This window comes from Somniosus microcephalus, unplaced genomic scaffold (genome assembly GCF_052327205.1).
Source record: "Somniosus microcephalus isolate GS21.2 unplaced genomic scaffold, FLI_Smic_1.0 unresolved_chr4, whole genome shotgun sequence".
Taxonomy (NCBI): Eukaryota; Metazoa; Chordata; class Chondrichthyes; order Squaliformes; family Somniosidae; genus Somniosus; species Somniosus microcephalus.
Genome location: NW_028225182.1, coordinates 2948818 through 2967892, shown reverse-complemented (window position 1 = coordinate 2967892; position 19075 = coordinate 2948818). Strand labels below are relative to the sequence as shown.

At 48.8% G+C, this 19075-nt stretch overlaps 1 non-coding gene across 1 annotated transcript; it reads right to left on the bottom strand.

Annotated features, from left to right (window-relative positions):
- Positions 1 to 1013: 1013 nt before the first annotated feature.
- trnai-gau (transfer RNA isoleucine (anticodon GAU)) lies at positions 1014 to 1087 on the bottom strand. The gene has a single exon. It is a non-coding gene; the product is annotated as a tRNA-Ile (tRNA).
- Between the last annotated feature and the right edge of the window lie 17988 nt (positions 1088 to 19075).

The following is a 19075-nucleotide window of genomic DNA, read 5'->3' as shown; positions in this document are numbered from 1 at the left end:
GCCTCCTGGCAGCAAGCACATCAACGCAGCTTTTCATACTTGCTCCTTTGCAATTCAGATCCTTTCGCGCCAGGCAAACTGTTCGGACAAAATTATATTTTTTACATGAGAACACAACAGACGTGTTCGCGAAAGCACGGCACCAAGTGCGGGTAGGCATCCACTTGAAATCGATTTCCTCCTGTGTTTTTCTCTGGATGTTGTCTCTCTCGGTGCTGGGCGAACAATTCATTGATGCATTTGTCCTGAACTGAAGCCTTTTGCCCATCTCGCGGGGTCAGAGCCGCTCTGTCTGTCTATTACCTGCCTGTGACCCTTATCGGCAACATGCCGCCTGTTCAACTTTCAACAGCAAACCCAGAAAGGCAAATGAACAGAAAGATGTGTCTCTCAGCCCCGGTGGCAAAGGATGTTAATCCAAATATATCCCCCGTGAGAGTCTGTGTGCATTGGCTTCCTCATAAAGTTTGTATTGGAAATGTGCGGGAAAAGCGTAAAATTATGAAAACATCCTGATGGCCCGTACGGGGATCGAACCCGCGACCTTGGCGTTATTAGCACCACGCTCTCACCAACTGAGCTCACCGGCCACAATGCTCCCGTTGGCCAGGCTCGAACCTAGGCTGAGGAAATTGTCTTTCAGGCTCACACTGGGTGACCGAGTTACTGCACAAACATTGAACACACCACATCGCTTAAACATTGTTAACTGTTCGTATATACAACTGGGCAGAGTGTAAATCCAAAGTAACAGAAAGACTGCTCTATGGTCTAACAAACCTCATTCTAAAATTTATTATCGCACCACAGCCCCTCCCACAAACACTGTCCCGGTATAAAAGCAGACGGCGGGACCCCGACTGAATTCGAACCTGCAGCGGACGGTTGGAGCCGGATCCAGCATGTCCGATGTGGTTTCACTCCCATTCGTTTGGGAAACGCGTCATCAGGAGCGTAAGATTTCACTTGATTCATACCTTTTGTAGTGGAGGAGACAGAAAGTAACTAAAACCTGCCGAAACCCGGGATCGAACCATGGACCTTTAGATCTATCAGTTTGACGCTCTCCCAACTGAGCTATTTTGGCTTCACGTCAAATGCAATATTATGTCGTTCTTTTGGAGGATTTTCTATCCCCGGGTGGAATTGCCCCACTTGCTCATTCCTCACTTCGGGCAATGTGACCCGACCAGATCTCGGAGCTCAGGTTGTGTTAATGTTGTAAGGGGTTTTCCTCGAGAGGTTTCCCTGAGGTTTCTCTCTCTAGAGGCCTCTCTCTCTTGCACAGTAAAACTTTGAGTGGTTCGACCCACTCACCCCTTAGATTCTATTATCTGCACTTAGGTGCAGGAACTGCAATGCACAGAAGACTCTTGTCGACCGAGTTTGATGAATAAAAATGAAATTTTATTGTAAATGGAAAAATATCAAATCAAATGCAACAAAGACAAGAGTACGGTACATGCGAGGGAAAAACAAATACAAACAAATCATAACGTCATTATACTAACTAAGGCAAATATAGGCATCTTATACTCTACAAAGATCATCATGAAATAAAGAAACACATGGAGCATCGAGGAACAACAACTCATGTTAATTGTACCCTTAAATCCACCCCCTTATTAAACCTAACTAGATCTGATTGTGAAGGGCCAAAAACATGCTCACCAATCCCACTCGGAAGTGCAAGGTTTTGAAAAAGAGGCTGCTGGGGCTGCAACGACTGTCCGATTTTAAACTGTCCTTTTCTCCGCTCTCTTTGTGACTGTCCGAGCTTGTTGATTCAAGCTTCCTCCAAAGTCTTCTCCCAAGTGCTGTCTAACTCCTCAAGCTGCGTGATGTGCCTCAATAATTCTGAGACTCGATGTTAGCGAAACAAAACAAGGCTTTTATTAACTTAGAAAGTAACACGTAAGAGAGAGAGGTATCTTCCTTCTGGAGACTGAGGCCAGACTGAGCTAGCTTACAAATGGGGCCCGGTATGGGCGGAGCCCTACAAACACAGCACATTCCAGCACATTCCAATAAACAATACAATGAGGACTGGGGGAAGGGAAATGACACTGAAACCGATCACAGTGACAGGCAGTGATGAGGAATATTTCTTCACATTCACCCCTTCTATAGATTTAGTCTGTTCGGGGGTTTGATAGTCCTCTGCGACCGACGTGGCTGTTGTGGTGCCGCGGGTGTCAGCTGGGTGTCCCCGGTAGTCTCCTGGGTCTCTGCCGGGGGTGCCGCCAGGGTTGTTGAGGGGGTAGTTGGTGGGGGTGCCGTTGGTCGATGTTCTTCCGGGGGTGATGAAAGAGTAGTGGGTGGGTAAGAGTTGCTGTGATCGTTGTTGCTGCTATTGCCGTGGTTGTTGTCGATGCCGGCTGGGGCGACGTCTTTTATGGACACGGTGTCCTCCCTTCCGTCTGCGTGCCGGACATATGCGCATTGGGGGTTGGCGTGGAGTAGGTGTACTGGCTCCACGAGAGGGTCCGTCTTGTGGCCCCTCACATGCCTTCGCACGAGTACCGGACCTGGGGTGGAGAGCCATGACGGCATGGATACGCCTGAGGTGGATTTCCGGGGAAAGACAAACATTCGTTCATGAGGCGTGGCATTAGTGGCCGTACACAATAGCGACCGTATCGAATGGAGCACATCTGGGAGGACTTCCTGCCAGCGGGAGATAGGGAGGCCCTTGGTCCTTAGAGCTAGAGTGACTGCTTTCCATACTGTCCCGTTCTCTCGCTCCACTTGGCCGTTACCCCGGGGGTTGTAGCTGGTGGTACGGCTCGTGGCGATCCCCTTGGACAGCATGTACTGGCGTAGCTCTTCACTCATGTAGGACGCCCCCCTATCCGTATGGATGTAGCTCGGCATACCGAACAGGCAGAACAGGCTGTTGAGGCATTTAATGACCGTGGCGCTGGTCATGTCTGGGCAGGGGAAGGCGAATGGGAACCGGGAGTATTCGTCCACAATGTTCAGGAAGTAAACATTGCGGTCGACGGACGGGAGGGGGCCCTTGAAATCTAAGCTGAGCCGCTCAAAGGGCCGTGTAGCTTTGATTAAGTGGGCTCTATCTGGGCGGTAGAACCGAGGCTTGCACTCAGCGCAAGTGCGGCAGTTCCTGGTCAGAGACCGAACTTCCTCAATTGAGTAGGGTAAGTTACGGGACTTTATGAAGTGGAACAGCCGCGTGACCCCTGGGTGGCAGAGGTCGTTGTGGAGGGTCTGTAGCCGATCCCCGGTGGCGCTGGCACACATCCCTCGTGAGAGGGCGTCACGGGATTCGTTAAGGGCCCCTGGCCGGTAAATGATGTCGTACTCGAAGGTGGAGAGCTCGATCCGCCACCTAAGAATCTTATCATTTTTAATCTTCCCTCTCTGTTTATTATTGAACATAAACGCTACCGACCGCTGGTCGGTAAGTAGGGTGAAGCGTTTGCTGGCTAGGTAGTGGCGCCAGTGGCGCACTGCCTCCACGATGGCTTGGGCCTCCTTTTCCATGGAGGAGTGTCTGATCTCGGGCCCTTGGAGGGTCCTCGAGAAGAAAGCTATGGGCCGCCCCGCCTGGTTGAGGGTGGCCGCCAAGGCGAAGTCAGACGCATCACTTTCCACTTGAAATGGAGTGTTCTCGTCCACTGCCTGTAGCGTGCCCGCTCAATATCCTGCTTAATGCTTTTGAAGGCGGCGTGGGCCTCAGCAGAGAGCGGAAAAGAGGATGCTTTCAAGAGGGGGTGGGCTTTGTTGGAGTAGTTGGGGACCCATTGGGAATAATCAGAAAATAACCCCAGGCACCTTTTCAGGGCTTTGGGAGTGTTGGGCAGGGGCAGCTCCCGTAGGGGGCGCAATCGGTCGGGGTCTGGTCCGATTTCCCCATTCTCCACCACGCTGCCTAGTATGCAGAGGCGCGTGGTGTTGAAAATGCACTTGTCCTCGTTGTAGGTGAGGTTGAGTTTTTGTGCGGTTTCCAGGAACCTCTCGAGGTTCGAGTCGTGATCCTGCTGATTGTGGCCACAGATGGTGACGTTGTCGAGGTAGGGGAAGGTTGCCTGCAAGTGGTGGTCATCGACCATGCGGTCCATCTCCCTCTGAAAAACCGAGACCCCATTCGTCACCCCAAAGGGGACTCTGAGCAATTGGTAGAGGCGTCCGTTCGCCTCGAAGGCCGTGTACGGGTGGTCCTCTGGTCTGATAGGGAACTGGTGGTACGCTGACTTGAGGTCGATGGTGGAGAACACCCGGTATTGGGCGATTTGGTTCACCATTTCTGATATGCGGGGTAGCGGGTAGGCGTCTAGTTGGGTGTACCTGTTGATCATTTGACTATAGTCGATCACCATCCGTTTCTTCTCGCTACCCCTTACCACTACCACTTGGGCGCGCCACGGGCTGTTGCTGCATTCAATAATGTGCTCTTTCAGGAGCCTGTCTACCTCGGTCGCGATAAACCGCCTGTCCTCCCAGCTGTACCTTCTGCTTTTGGTCGCTATTGGCCGGCAGTTAGGGGTAAGGTTCGCGAATAGCGAAGGCGGCTTTACCTTCAGTGTAGCCAGACCGCACACTGTGAGGGGCGGCTGGGACCCACCGTACTTGAGCGTGATGCTTTGGTGGTTGCACTGGAAATCCAGGCCCAAGATCACGCTCGCACATAGGTTCTTCATGATAAATACTTTAAAATTATCGTATACAGTTCCGTTAATGCCCAATTGTACCGTGCAGTAACCCAGAATGATCGATGTCTGGGTTTTATCAGCCATAGAGATGGTACCCTGAGCAGGGACCACCTTTAGGGAGAGTTGCTGTGCCAGTTCAGGGTGGATAAAACTCTTCGTGCTTCCACTGTCAATTAAACATTTAACCCGGCACCCGTTTACCTCGATGTCCACCATTGATTTGGATAGCGGGTGCGGCCTGGTCTGGTCCACTGTGACCGATGCCACTGTAGGGCCCTGATCGATACAAGATGGCGTCCACGCTGTCTGCTCATAAGATGGCCGACCCCACGAGGTCGGGCAAGATGGCGTCCAAGATGGCCGCTCCCACGGCGCACACGCGGCGGTGGCGGGTTTTCCGGCGGTTGGTTTTCCAGCGGGGTTCCCTCTGCACACCTTCCCGAAGTGCCCCTTCTTACCGCACTTAAAGCAGGTGGTGCCTTTCGCCGGGCACAGGTTTCTGGTGTGTTTTGGCTGCCCGCAGAAGTAGCAGTTGGGTCCCTGACGCGTCGCGGCTGTCGTAGGGCTTCTGGGGGGAGAGCGGGGCCCCGCCGGTGTCGGGCTGCCGGGCGGGGAAGATGCCTTCCAAGATGGCGGTGCCCTCGGTCACATGTGGTGGCGTGGACGGCGCGGGCTGAAGAGTAGGCGTCCGAGTTTCTCTGGGCCACATCCAGGGATCGCGCGGTGTCCGCAGCCTGTTTCAGGTCCAACCCCGTTTTTTCCAGCAGTCTTTGCCGGATGTAAGTGGCGCTGAGGCCTGTGATAAAGGCATCGCGAACAAGCTCATCAGTGTACACTGCGGCTTTTACATCTCGGCACTTGCAGTCTTTGCCAAGCATTTTCAGGGTGCTTAGGAACTCCTCCACCGATTCCCCAGGTCGCTGTGCGCGAGTAGCGAGCAGATGCCTAGCATACACCTCATTCGTAGGCTGCTGGTAATGCGCCTTTAAGATGTCGCAGGCAGCCAGGTACGTATCGGCATCTTGGATGAGGGGGTAAACCCGGTGGCTTACCCAATTCCGCAGAATTCCGAGTCTCATCCTCGCAGCGTCCGTAGCGTCTTTGACGGCTGCGGAATTGTCCAGGAAGAATTCCATACACTCGAACCAGTGTCCGAAGCATGCTGATGCGTCCGGAGCATGTTGATCCAAATCCAAACGTTCGGGTTTCAGGAGTTGATCCATAGTGTTGAAAAATAAGTTAATAAAATTGATGTGCCTCAATAATTCTGAGACTCGATGTTAGCGAAACAAAACAAGGCTTTTATTAACTTAGAAAGTAACACGTAAGAGAGAGGTATCTTCCTTCTGGAGACTGAGGCCAGACTGAGCTAGCTTACAAAAGGGGCCAGGTATGGGCGGAGCCCTACACACACAGCACATTCCAGCACATTCCAATAAACAATACAATGAGCACTGGGGGAAGGGAAATGACACTGAAACCGACCACAGTCACAGGCAGTGATGAATGGAATATTTCATCACACTGCGTTCCGGGGTGCTGCGTCCTGGTCCTGTGTCTCAACTCGTCCAAGCTGTCCCTGGGGTCGTTGCCCCTGTCGAGTCGTGTCCCACTGCCGTGTCCTCCAAGCTGCTTGTTCAGCTTGCCTTGAGTGTCGCTTCCAACCCGGTGCTTCTGCTTGTTTCAACTGCTGAAAAGTCTCTTCAGTTATATCTTTCTTCCCGAGGCTTCACTTCCCCCCCCAAAATCAGGTGAGTCTTTGTTTTAACTTTTGGTTCATTTTAAGCGGCTGGTAACAGGCCCATCTGTGGTTTGAAATGCCTTTCATTGTTGTTAAATTTCGTGCTGATCCTGTTACCGAGCCCTTGGTGTTGTCCTCATGAATAAGTTATTGTCTCTTTCATCTGGGTCAACACTTAGATGGCCTTTGTCTCCAGCCAGATCTTGAGTGGATCTGCATCTAATCCATATGCATGCCTGTGGGTCTGGCTTTGTCCTCTCAGAAACAGCTTCCAGAACTTGCAATGGGTTCAATCCACATAGTTGTCTGAGGTTGTGCAGGAACCATTTTAAAGTGTCCCAATAAGCTGGTCACAGGATACGGCGGCCATTTTGTATGCCCCTTTTTCTGGGCTTCTTTTAAAAGTCTTTAAAATCATGGCCTCTTCTGCCCATTGATCCTTATTAATATGAAATCCAATTTTGCGAATCCTACACTCCCCCCTGATGATACTGTAGCTTGCTTGGAGTATCATAATTCCGGTTGAGCAAAATTTTCTGTCCTTCCGCAATCTAACCATCCCCAGTGTTTACCTATCCATGACCCCACGACACATGCATTTCCCATTTCAGAAAAATCTAGTGCAGATTAAGCATCTATAGATGGCAATACCTTCGAGTTAAAAAATCTTACAACTTACTTCCAGGCATGGAGGGGGGCCTTATACCCCTACATCACCTAGTACATACACATTATCAAATAATAATAATCACGTCTAATAAACTTCAATAATAAAATGAAATACATACGAAAATCCAAAAACACATGAATACATATCAAAAAAAATAACACAGAGGAGGGAGGGAAACTTTAACTTTATACAGAGCAGCAAAATCTAAACGGGTGTCTCTTCTTCTACCCGCACATAATGCTCCCTCCATTCCCCTCTATTCTCATACTTTTGCGAATGTTTGACCTTTTTACAGTGTACAAACAACGAATCACCTTTAAACTTAAACTAAACTTATGTACAGCGCCGCCCGTCCCCGGGCGGCTTGCCTAATCCCTGATCGGACTGCAGCTCACCGCTCCCTGTGGCGGGGCTACAGTGACCTGTGGCTCTGGACTGCAGCTCACCGCTCCCTGTGGCGGGGCTGCAGTTACCTGTATCTCTGGTTCCCCGCAGCCTTTTGCTGTTAAACGGGGACTGTGCTTTCTTAATGATTTCTGAAGTTGGTGTCTACTGGGAGTGGGTGACTCGGGCCAAGACTTTACAGGCTGAGGCGTTCGGGCCGACCTGCGATCAACTACTTTGAGCGTGGCTCCCTTAGCTAGTGGGCCTTCGGGTGGAACCTCAGCTCTCGCAGCCCGTGGCTCTTCCACGACAGTAGGCTTCGGCTCCCTTCCCTCAGGCTCCGCCCCTTTGGGATTTGGGCAGGCTCCCTTGGCGAGTGGACCTTTGGGTGGGACTTTGGCTCTCACAGCCCATGGCTCTTCCACGACTGTGGGCTTCGGCTCCCTCCCCTCAGGCTCCGCCCCTTCGGGAATTGGGTCTGTGGCAGACGGCTCCTCCCCACCTGTCCTTACAGGTGGAGGATCTCTGCCCCCAATTTCTACCTCCCCCACGCTCGAGTCGAGGGCGGAACCTCCGTCCTCCGACTCCTCCTCCTCCAGAATCGTGTCGAGGGCGGGACCTTGCTGTTCGGGTCCCTCCTCGTCTGAGTCCCAGGCCATCGGGGAAGCCTCCCAGGTGGGTGGGATGGCTCCTCCCCTCAAGCAGGCTGCAACGCCAGCTTGTGTGGTCTGTGACTCTTTACTTGCCTCAGGCTTATTGCTTTTACTCTCAGACCTGGCTTTCCCTGCTGGTTCTTTTGCACCTGGCTTAAACAGTTTACACTGGTCATGAACCATTTTAAAAACCCTTAGCTGACCCTCTAAACTACCAGCCCTTGCTGTTAACCTGGCGTTCTCCTCCCTTAAAACCTGCTCAACTAACTTAGCCTCCGCAACCTGGCACCGCAGGTATTCCTCCATTTTACCGGAGGTCTCTTCCTGTGCATGTCTTTCTAGGGGACACAGGTCGACAGGCTGCGCTGGCTCTAGTCAATTGGGCACATCGGTTGGGGCTGGGGGAGCAACAGGGCCGTTGGCGACTGCCACCTTCCCCTGCGAGGTCATTAGAGACCGCATTGCCTCTAAAACTGACTCGATCGCAGTGGGATGGATCGACACATCGGCTCCTTTCTCCCGGATGGGCGTTTGGGCTGGGGCTGAGGGAGCTTTTCCCTTTAAATCCTTCCAGGGATTTTTACAGTCCCGGCACCAGTGACCTTCCTTCCCACACCCGTAACAACTGCTCTTGGCTTGGGGAGGGCGATTCCCCTCCTGATGCCATTCCTTTTTAGCAGGAGCTACAGGCCTCGCCTCATGCACCTTTCCCTTTGAGGAAGGCACATCCCTACTCTTGTTGTTCCTGTAACCTATCGTGAGCTGATCAAGTACTAGTTCCTCCGTGGAGCGGGGGTTAGTGGGGTCAAACCATGTTTTGGCCTGCTCCCTCACCTGGGGCAAGCAATTGGCGACCAAGCACCGGAGCCAATGAGCCCTTTGGTCATTATTCAGCCCGGCCCGGGCCGGCCCGCCCGGGCAGCTGCGCCGATACACTGGCCACAACCTTCCGGCAAAAACCCGTGGGGGTTCCCCCTCTAGCTGTATTGTCCTTTCCAATCGGAGGAACGGACTTCCGTCACTCTCCCCTATAATCTCCAGGATCTCGTCCCGTAACTCCTCATACGCCTTGTGCCCTCTCTTGCTCTCGTCAGGGAGACACTGGAGGAGCGAGCTGTCCAGGGAGAACAGCAGCATTTTGGACTGTTCAACCCCGTCGCAGTCATTAACTGCTGCGGTCTGCTCCGCGTCCCTAAAATGGATGGAGGGATCTCCTGACTCGGAGGGTTTTGGGATGTGACTTATCATTGCCCTCAGCTGTTGTGCGCTGTGGGCCATTATGATCTGATTCACGAGGGGTCCATCCTCGCCATCTGCTACGCCTGGACCGAGCCTCCGGTGTCGAGTTGGACACATTGGCGCCGGCCCCGACTCTACTACCTGGGGTTGCTCTACCTCAGGAACCTCTTTGTCTAACTTCACCGTTTCGTTCCCCGGAGTCCAAGACTCAGTATAGGCGGGAGGTGCCGAGGGCTCGGGGGTTGGTACCCCAACTGCCTCTTGCGGAATCGGTCTTTTGGATTCCTTGGCTAACAGTAGCTGGCTCGCTGGTGGGTTTATGAGACACACCAAGCTGTTTGCCTTCGCTAGGGCCGTTCTCATGTCCTCTAGCTCCTTGTGGCAAGCGCTATGGTTGGTGTCCTCAGACCTATCCTCCATGGCCATCTTGTATGCTGTCCTCGCCCCCAGAATACTTTCCTCCTGTGCCTCTACCTGCTTAGCTCGGCGGAAACACCTCTCTCTCATTCTACCTTCACTGGCCTTGGCCTCAACGACCTGACACTCCAAGTAATCTATCCTGGCCTCATGGCGGTGAGTTACGGATTGGCGTTCCTGATTCAGCGCGTTAAGCGATTCAATCAGTTTCTTTCCTCCCGCAACCTTTTCCTCTACTTCTGCTAATAACGACTTGATCCAAAAGCTGGACTTGCTTCTTGTAGCACATCAGCCAGACCGCCTTTTCTACAGATCTTTTGTGCTCTTTGCTTTCTGTCCACTTGATGGCTGCGTCTAGCGGGCGCCTATCTCTTAATAGGTCGGATATCCACTGTTTTATAAGGTTTACCTTCCCAAAAACATAATCCACTATCCTCTCATCCATTGCATTTCGACCATTCAAACTTGGATCTACTACATTGCAATCCTGCTGCCAGACTCCTGCCTGACTCGCCATTTTCTGTAAGGGGTTTTCCTCGAGAGGTTTCCCTGAGGTTTCTCTCTCTAGAGGCCTCTCTCTCTTGCACAGTAAAACTTTGAGTGGTTCGACCCACTCACCCTTTAGATTTTATAGTCTGGACTTAGGTGCAGGAACTGCAATGCACAGAAGACTCTTGTAGACCAAGTTTGATGAATAAAAATGAAATTTTATTGCAAAATGGAAAAATATAAAATCAAATGCAACAAAGACAAGAGTACGGTACATGGGAGGGAAAAACAAATACAAACAAATCATAACGACATTATACTAACTAAGGCAAATATAGGCATCTTATACTCTACAAAGATCATCATAAAATAAAGAAACACATGGAACATCGAGGGACAACAACTCATATTAATTGTACCCTTAAATCCACCCCCTTATTAAACCTAACTAGATCTGATTGTGAAGGGCCAGAAACATGCTCACCAATCCCACTCGGAAGTGCAAGGTTTTGAAAACGAGACTGCTGGGGCTGCAACGACTGTCCGATTTTAAACTGTCCTTTTTCTCCGCTCTCTTTGTGACTGTCCGAGCTTGTTGATTCGAGCTTCCTCCAACGTCTTCTCCGAAGCTATGTCTTCCTCCTCAAGCTGCGTTCCGGGGTGCTGCGTCCTGGTCCTGTATCTCAACTCGTCCAAGCTGTCCCTGGGGTCATTGCCCCTGTCGAGTCATGTCCCACTGCCGTGTCCTCCAAGCTGCTTGTTCAGCTTGCCTCGAGTGTCGCTTCCAACCCGGTGCTTCTGCTTCTCTCAACTGCTGAAAAGTCTCTTCAGTTATACCTTTCTTCCTGAGGCTTTACTTCCCCCCCAAAATCAGGTGAGTCTTTGTTTTAACTTTTGGTGGGCTTTGAGCACAGCGGGGCAGTTATTATATTTTAAATCATTTTAAGCGGCTGGTAACAGGCCCATCTCTGGTTTGAAATGCCTTTCATTGTTGTCAAATTTCGTGCTGATCCTGTTACCGAGCCCTTGGTGTTGTCCTCATGAATAAGTTATTGTCTCTTTCATCTGGGTCAACATTTAGATGGCCTCTGTCTCCAGCCAGATCTTGAGTGGATCTGCATCTAATCCATATGCATGCCTGTGGGTCTGGCTTTGTCCTCTCAGAAACAGCTTCCAGAACTTGCTATGGGTTCAATCCACATAGTTGTCTGAGGTTGTGCAGGAACCATTTTAAAGTGTCCTAATAAGCTGGTCACATGATACAGCGGCCATTTTGTATGCCCCTTTTTCTGGGCTTCTTTTAAAAGTCTTTAAAATCATGGCCTCTTCTGCCCATTGATCCTTATTAATATGAAATCCAATTTTGCGAATCCTACATTTGCAAGCTGCATTCGGCTGGCATACTTGTTGAAATTGAAAGCAGTGCTTCTTGAAACGTAGGCATTGCACTTCGTATTCTCGAAAAAAGTTAATAATTGCTTATCTTTCGTGCAGCAGTGCCTTGCAAAGATTACACACATTTTACCTGGCAGGACTGCAATACAAGCTGCTATGAGCAGTATGAAAAAGAAGCAGAGATTTGTGAACCGATAGCCATCAAGGCAGCTGTGTGATTTGCTCAGAACCGAGGCTTAGCAGAGGGGCAAGTGAGCAAGCTGAAGTTAAGGATGAGAGCAGGCCGAGACAAAGTATAATGGTGGTACGGTAATGTAGTTGATTTTGAGAAAAGAATCTAATGACCTTTTCAGCAACGGTTCCATGGTGTAATGGTGAGCACTCTGAATCCAGCGATCCGAGTTCAAATCTCGGTAAAACCTGAATTCTTGTTGTCCCAGCTGCTGGAACTTTGGGACATACAAGCTTGGCATCTGCATACCAACCACGGTTACTGGACCGCTTGCTGCCTGAATCAATGACGGTTGATTTAATTGTTCTCGACATCAGATGATAGGCTCAACCTCTCATTCCCAGTTCCAAATAAGCGCGGCAAGAAAAATGTGTGTTGTCCAGTGCTTCGTTTGACTGCACAGCAGATTGCTCAATATTTTCTTTGCAAACTGTATTCGGCTGGCATACTTGTTCAAATTGAAAGCAGTGCTTCTTGAAACGTAGGCATTGCACTTCGTATTCTCGAAAAAAGTTAATAATTGCTTATCTTTCGTGCAGCAGTGCCTTGCAAAGATTACACACATTTTACCTGGCAGGACTGCAATACAAGCTGCTATGAGCAGTATGAAAAAGAAGCAGAGATTTGTGAACCGATAGCCATCAAGGCAGCTGTGTGATTTGCTCAAAACCGAGGCTTAGCAGATGGGTAAGTGAGCAAGCTGAAGTTAAGGATGAGACCAGGCCGAGACAAAGTATAATGGTGGAGACGGTAATGTTGTCGATTTTGAGAAAAGAATCTAATGAACTCTTCAGCAACGGTTCGATCACCTTATGGGCCATCAGAATATTTTCATCATTTTATGGTTTTTCATAACATTTGAAATATAAAATTTATAAGAGAACAAATCCATACCGTATCTCACGGGAGAATTATTTGGATCAACATCCATTGCACCTTTGACACCAGGGTGGAGAGACACATAGACCATTGAATCATAGATTGATACGGCACAGAAGGAGGCCATTCGGCCCATCAAGCCTGCACTGTTACATTGAAAGAGCTCTCCAATTAGTCCCACTCACCTGCTCTTTCCCCACAGCCCTCCAAATTTCTCCTTATCAATATTCCCCTTTTGAAAGTTACTATTGAATCTGCTTCCACCACCCATTCAGGCAGCGCATTCCCAATCAGAATAACTCACAGCGTAAAAAAATTCTCCTCATCTCCCCTCTGGTTCTTTTGCCGGTTATCCTCAATTGGTGTCCTCTGGTTACCAACCCTACTGCCACTGGAAACAGTGTCTCCTTATTTACTCTATCAAAACCCCTTGAAATTTTGAAAACCTCTATTAAACTTCCTCTTAACCGTCTGAGGAAAAGAATCCCAGCTTCTCCAGTCTCTCCACATAACTGAAGTCTCTCATCCCTGGGACCACTCTGAGACTTCAAACCGAGGCTCCCGCTCTGTGTATCTGTTGCTCTCTGTTTGTCTCTATCTGTCTCTCTCTCTCTGTCTATTGCTCTTTCTATGTCCGTCTCTTTTTCACTCTATTCACAGCTGGACTGTTGCTCTGACAGATTTTGTATATGTTAATATAGTTGTGAAAGATGTCATGCGGGAGACCGATGGTTCAATTCCCCGACAGGGCAGATGATTTTTAACATCCCCAATTATAAACCGTTGGACATCACCTTAAAATGCTCCTTTTTGAACAGAAAAAATAACTAAATGAATTTTAAAAGATGTACTGGCATATGAAGAAATGTATAACAATTTCCTGCAACATTTCCTCGTTAGTATAGTTTCCCTCTCCCTTTTGTGTGGGGCACGGAGGAGGGAGAGAGGGACAGAGCAAATGAGATTAACAGGGTTACGCACAAATCGCTGGGGTTTGGGACTAAGCGCGACTTCTCTTTCAAAGAGACAGCACAGGCACGACGGGCCGAATGGCCTCCCAATGTAATGCAAGCCTCCGTAAATCAATGAAACTCAGATGGATATCTGAGACATACACACACAAAGAGACACTTGTCTGTGTCTGTGTGTGTTCGAGCATTTGTCTCAAACACTGCATAACTACTTCCTCTACCACGTCCTTGATAGTATAGCGGTGAGTATTCAATTCCTCGACAGCTTCTCTCTGTATGTTTCATAGAAACATAGAAGATAGGAGCACGAGTCGGCCATTCGGCCCCTCGAGCCCGCTCTGTCATTTAATGAGATCATGGCTGATCATCCAAATTCAGTACCCTGTCGCTGCTTTCTCCCCATATACCTTGATCCCTTTAGCCTCAAGAAATATGTCCAACTCCTTCTTGAATATATTTAATGAATGTGCCTCAACTGCCCCGTGTGGCAGAGAATTCCACAGGTTCACCACTCTCTGGGTGAAGAAATTCCTCCTCATCTCAGTCCTAATTGGCTTACCCACTATGCTTAGTCTATGACCACTGGCTCTGGAATCCCCCGCCATTGGGAACATGCTTCCTGCATCTAGTTTGTCTAGTCCTGTTAGAATTTTATAAGTTTCAATGAGGCCCCCTCTCATTCTTCTTAACTCTAGCGAATATAAGCCTAATCAACCCAATCTCTCCTCATACGTCTTTCCTGCCATCCCAGGTATCTGTCTGGTGAATCGTTGCTGCACTCTCCATGGCAAGAACATCCTTCCTCAGATAAGGCGACCAAAATGGCACACAATACTCAAGGTTTTTCTCTCTGTCTCTTAGAAAAGCACAGACGGAAATAGATTTCAAGTGGATGCCTACCCGCAACTGGTGCTGTGGTTTCCTGAACACGTCTTTTGTATTCTCACCTGAAAAATGTCATTTTGTACCAAAAGTTTGCCTGGCGTGGAAGTAATCTGAATTTCACAAAATACACTTCCTTGCCTGCTGCACAATGCCTGCTGTTTCAAAGTCATCAGGAAATGACTAGACCTTTCTATCAACATTTGGAACAAGACACTTTACATGTTGCCTACATTTAACTGCAGCTCACAGTATCAGAACAGTCACAGTTATCAATAGTCTTCCATGTATCTTCTTTCCCACTACATCTCCCTAACAAACTTAGCTGATCAGAGCACGGCTATCAATCAATTTATTGCCAGTGAGAAAAATGCAACATTTGAAACTTAGCAACGTGTGCAAGACTGGAATCAGAGAGTGCCTGGGCAGTGATAACTTAACCTGAGCATTAAGATATTCATTAGGCCTGAGCCCTTCCTGTATTGCTCAGTAGCCCACTGAGTGAGGAACTGAGAGACAACAGGCCGGGCATGGAGCCTGGGCATTTTCAGTTCTGTGTGGGGCTCAGCACCATACCTGCTGCTGAAGATTTAACTTGACATCATTTCAGCTTGGCACAAGATCAGTGAGTCAAAACAGGACAGAAGGAGGCCATTCGGCCCATCGAGTCCGTGCCGGCTCTCTGTCGAGCAACCCAGTCAGTCCCATACCCCGCTCTCTCCCCGTAGCCCTGCAAGTTTATTTCCCTCTAGTGCCTATCCAGTCACCCCTTGAAAACATTGAGTGTCTCCGGTTCCACCAGGTTGGGGCGGAAACATTTTGTAAAATATTCCCCATTAAAAATGAATTAACATGAAAAAGTTAATTAGTTTTGTGGTTAAATATGAATAAAATAAAATCTCTTAAAACACGTATATTTGCTCTGTGCAATTCTGGGCCATCAGCAGCAGCATAATTGTATTCAACCACAATCTCTTCGGGCATATCACTCCACCATTACCCTCAAGCCAGGGGACCAAACCTGGTTCAGTGAGATGTGTAGAAGAGCAGGCCAGGAGCGGCACCAGGCGCACCTAAAACTGAGACCATTCCAAACTGGTGAAACTGGATATGGAACCAAGGCGGGCCAATGCAGCTCAGATACAGATTATCCAGGATCTAATTGAGTGAAGGAACAGGGCTGTGGGGCTGAATGGCCTCCTCATGTTCCGATTAGTCTGTTACCATTAAGAAAATGTTACAGAATGGCTTTCTCGGATCCCAGTGGATGATCTCATACTCACCGACATTTTACCCAGTGCTACAGTTTAACCCACGATCTTGCAGCCAAAATACACATTTTGAAAACTTGGAAAAAGTTAATGCATCATCTTTGGGTGGGCTCGAACCACCAATATCTTTATGGTTAACAGCCGAACGCGCTAACCAATTGCGCCACAGAGACGGGCTGAAAAGCTGATTACAACATATACTAAAGCCAGAGATTACCGAGATAAAACCTCAGGTCACAGAGAGCAAGATAGCAACTGTCCAGACTCTGTTTACTTGTGCAAATTAAAAAATGTAACCTTCATTGTCGGAGGGACTGAGGTTGTCATTTCAATGTTTTCAGCTGATTTCACAGGCGATCCCCAGCTCTGAATCCCCCAGCAGAGAATTCAAGGAGAGTTTGATATAAATGAGATTCAACATTAGTATCCGAACATTACTCTTGATTCGGGACTCTGATCTCTCTCCAGCATGTCGCTGCTGAAGATTGAATTTGATATAATTTCACCTTGTCTCGTGATCAGAGCGGCTCAGTGAGACTTCGGCCGTCTCTCCCTTCACAACCCATCAGTGCGGAGAAAAGAACAGGGAATTCTACACATGTGTTCTGCTCTGTAACTTTATTTGAACGTTTCAGTGCATTTCACGCTGTGTACAACACGGTGAGGTCCCCCGTGCTGTGTCAGCTTTGTATCTTTATCAACACTCCAGCTTTACATTAACACAACTCTGAGCTCCGAGATCTGGTCGGGTCACATTGCCCGAAGTGAGGAATGAGCGAGAGGGGCAATTCCTCCCGGGGTTAGAAAATCCTCCGAAAGAATGACAGAATATTACATTTGCTGTGAAGCCGAAATAGCTCAGTTGGGAGAGCGTTTTAAAGGTCCCTGTTTCGATCCCGTGTTTCGGCAGGTTTTAATTATATTCACCTCCTTCACTATAAGAGGAGCGAATCAGGAGAGATTTTCCATTCTCGCACGGGCATCTCCCAAAGGAAATGGGAGTGGAAACTACATTTTACTCGTTAGATCCTGCTCCAACCGCTCGCTGCAGGTTCGAATCTGGTCGGGGTCTCGCCGACTGTTTTTATTCCGGGACTGAGGGAGGGGCTGTTCAGCGGTGGTGCGATAATCATTTTTAGAATGAGGTTTGTTGGATTAAAGAGCTCTTTTACAGTTACTTTCGATTTACACACTGCCAAGTTTTATGTAGGAACAATGTTTAAGCGATGTGGTGTGTTCAAAGTTTGTGCAGTAAATTGGTCAGCCAGTGTCAGCCTGAAAGACAACCTCCCAGCCTGGGTTTGAGCCTGCCCACGAGCGCATTGTGGCCGGTTAGCTCAGTTGGTGAGAGCGTGGTGCTAATAACGCCTAGGTCGCAGGTCCGATCCCTGTACGGGCCATCGGAATATTTTCATAATTTTACGCTTTTCTCGCACATTTCAAATACAAACTTTAAAAGGAAGCCGATGCACACTGAATCTCATGGGGGATTTATTTGGATTAACATCCATTGCACCTTTGCCACCGGGGCTGAGAAACACATCTTTCTATTTATTTGTCTTTCTGAGTTTGCTGATGAACGTTGATGGGATGTGGGCGTCGCTGGCTAGGCCTGCATTTAGTGCCCATCCCTAATTTCCCTTGAGAAGATGGTGGTGAGCCGCCTTCTTGAACTGCTGCAGTCCATATGGTGTAAGTACACCCACAATGCTGTTAGGAAGGGAGTTCCAGGATTTTGGCCCAGCGACAGTGAAGGAACGGCGAAACAGGTCCAAGTCAGGATGGTGTGTGGCTTGGAGGGGAACTTGTAGGTGGTGATGTTCCCATGCGTCTGCTGCCCTTGTCCTTCTAAGTGGTAGAGGTCGCGGGTTTGGAAGGTGCTGTTGAAGGAGCTTTGGTGAGTTGCTGCAGTGCATCTTGTAGATGGTACACACTGCAGCCACAGTGTGCTGGTGATGGAGGGAGTGAATGTTGAAGGTAGTGGATGGAGTGCCAATCAAGCGGGCTGCTTTATCCTGAATGGTGTCGAGCTTCTTGAGTGTTGTTGGAGCTGCACTCATCCAGGCAAGTGGAGAGTATTCCATCACACTCCTGACTTGTGCCTTGTAGATGGTGGAAAGGCTTTGGGGAGTCAGGAGGTGAGACATTCGCTGCAGAATTCGTAGCCTCTGGCCTGCTCTTGTAGCCACAGTATTTATATGGCTGCTCCAGTTCAGTTCCTGATCAATGGTAACCCCCAGGATGTTGATAGTGGGGGATTCAGCGATGGTAATGCCATTGAATGTCAAGGGGAGATGGTTAGAGTCTCGCTTGTTGGAGATGGTCATTGCCTGGCACTTGTGTGGTGCGAATGTTACTTGCCACTTGTCAGCCCAAGTCTGAATGTTGTCCAGGTCTTGCTGCATATGGACACGGACTGCGTCAGTATCTGATGAGTCTCGAATGGCGCTGAACAGTGTGCAATTTCAGCAAACATCCCCACTTCTGACCTTAAGATGGAGGGACGGTCATTGATAAAACAGCTGAAATGCGAGGAGCATTTGTAATAAGGTGGACGAATTGGCTGCGCAAATAGAGGTAAACGAATATGATTTGGTTGGGATTACGGAAACGTGGGTCAAGGATGGCCAAGACTGGGAACTCAACATCCAGGGGTATTCGATATTCAGGAAAGATAGGCAAAAAGGGAAGGGAGGTGGGGTAGCATTACTTGTTAAAGAAGGGATTAATACAATTGTAATGAAGGGCATTAGCTCTGATGATGTGGAATCTGTATGGGTATAATTGAGAAATACTAAGGGGAAAAGAACATTAGTGGGAGTGGTATATAGACCTCCCAACAGTAAGGCAGAGGTTGGGGATGGCATTAAAAGGGAAATTAAAGAAGTGTGCAATAAAGGCACAGCAGTCATCATGGGTGACTTTAATCTACATATAGATTGGGCCAACCAAATTAGTGACAATACTGTTGAGGAGGAATTCCTGGAGTGTTTACGGGATGGTTTCATGGACCAATGTGTCGAGGAACCAACCAGAGATCAGGTCATTTTAGGCTGGGTATTATGTAACGAGAAAGGATTAATTAGCAATCTTGTTGTACGAGGCCCCTTGGGTCTGAGCGATCATAATATGATCGAATTCTTCATTAAGATGGAGAATGAAGTAATTGACTCAGAGAC